This window comes from Solanum tuberosum, unplaced genomic scaffold (genome assembly GCF_000226075.1).
Source record: "Solanum tuberosum cultivar DM 1-3 516 R44 unplaced genomic scaffold, SolTub_3.0 scf01308, whole genome shotgun sequence".
In the NCBI taxonomy this organism is placed as follows: Eukaryota; Viridiplantae; Streptophyta; class Magnoliopsida; order Solanales; family Solanaceae; genus Solanum; species Solanum tuberosum.
The window spans coordinates 5,744-7,716 of record NW_006240387.1 but is presented as its reverse complement, the minus strand read 5'-3'; the positions used below and the strand labels follow the sequence as shown (position 1 = coordinate 7,716).

Genomic DNA, 1,973 nt, shown 5'->3' with positions numbered 1-1,973 from the left:
TGAAACTTACCCAACCAAAAGGCCATGGAGATTGCCCTCAGTGCCACCACTAGTAATGTATCCCCAATATTCATCTTTCTCAATTTCCCAGAGTTGTGCAAACCAATCTAAAACAGCCACTTCAAAATCTTTTGAATGGAAATCTGTAGGGTGCTGAGTAAAGGGGTCTCCAAAATTGTTCAAATGAAATTGCAAGAGTGGGGCTAAAGCAGCATGATGCTCATAATAAAGGTTAAGTGGATAACCTGTAAAATAAACAATCTAGAGAGATCAAATTTACATATATAATGGATAACCTAATGCTCAAAACTTTTGTAAAATGAAGTTTGAGTTTGATTACTCAAATTTCATTATGGATTTTATACTTTTGCACTACTTTTAGCATCTTAATTTGTAATATCATTATAGAGTGTAATACAAACTGGTGAAGATCATAAAATATTTAATTTTGTCTAGTTCTTATTTTCTTCATGCAAATTAACTAGTAGAGGTTTCTTACCTCATTAGAATTGGTAAGATAATGTCTAGTCCTCCTTGCATTACTTATTTCTGTTGAATTTCTTTTAATTATATTATTAATAAAAGGCCGCTAAACACACTGTCTAGTAGGACAAATTCACTATAAAAAATCTATGTAATAATTAATAGTTTAATTTCTTTGTAAGGAGTATATATATAATATATACCTCCAGCACATTACGTTTGTACTCGGGAAATTTATAAACTCCCTAACTTTTTTATTTATTTATTTGACAACAACTCCCTAACTCATTTATTAAATAAATAATGCCATACATATTTATTTAATGCATTATTTTTTTATAAAAGTACAATAACAATAACACATTCCGTAAAATTTCATCAAATTCAATGTGAGACGATAGAGTCTACGCATACCTCATCTCTACCTCCATGAGGTAGAGAGGTTGTTTCCTAAAGATTACATCAAACCCAAGTAAAGGAGAGGAAAATAAAGGAGAAAACATTATAGTTAATAAGAAAAACACCGTAGAGCCTACAAGTTACGAAAGAAACAATACCAACAACAAAATAGTATAATAATCGAAACATAATACACAATACATGATAATAGATTAAGAAAAAAAAAAGCAAGACAAGACAACATTCTATCCCTACTAACTTTCTATCCTAATACAGGACCTCCACTCCCCTCCTATCTAGAGTCATATTCTCGATAATATGAAGTTGCAGTAAGAAGTACAAAGGTTTTATATTTTTATTTTGAGTGAAGTGTCAAAAACACATCTAAAATATCTCATTTTTTAAATTAATTTGATATCTAAACTATTGATAGTGTGAATTTTATACCTAAACTATCACATATTAGTTTGAGAAACACACCTCTCTGAAATATTATCTCCCACATTTATACAAAAAGAATGTATATCTACTGATTACCTATATGATATTTCATCCTCTGGGATAATGTGTCTACGTATTGAGTCAAATCATGTTCAATTCTTCAGAAGATGCTTTATCCTTAACATGAGGTTCAATCAAACTAAGACACATATTTTCCCTCGGAGACGATGGTGCATTGATTCCATTTTTTGTTGCGACAACCATTGAGTCAAACTCCTATTTCATAATCACACAAAAAAATTTAATATATGTATTAATATGATTTAAAATGAATGAATGAGTATATAAAAGAAAGACTAGAAAATTGAGCATAAATATTACGTACACTTCCAGTTCCCATTCTAATAGAAGCTAAAAATTAAAATAATTGGAGAAGAGGATATATAATTGTCTCAAAGAGATCAAAGTTTGGTGCATCTCACTATCTTTGGAACCTTCAATTTATAACCACAAAAGTTGCTTTGCCTTCTTAACTTTTGTTTGGTGAATCTTAAATTTCATCACTGTCAATTATCACGTTGAACACGTTAAAGGACAATATCTTAAACTTTGAAAATAACATAAGCTTGGAAAAATATTCATTTTTTCTT

The 1,973-nt window shown here is 29.7% G+C and overlaps 1 long non-coding RNA gene across 1 annotated transcript; it reads right to left on the bottom strand.

Annotated features, from left to right (window-relative positions):
- Positions 1 to 9: 9 nt before the first annotated feature.
- On the bottom strand, positions 10 to 1,764 carry LOC107059357 (uncharacterized). Its single transcript, XR_001472622.1, has 3 exons — positions 1,709 to 1,764; positions 1,420 to 1,599; positions 10 to 245 (listed from the first exon to the last, which is right to left on the bottom strand). It is a non-coding gene; the product is annotated as an uncharacterized lncRNA (long non-coding RNA).
- Positions 1,765 to 1,973: the final 209 nt, after the last annotated feature.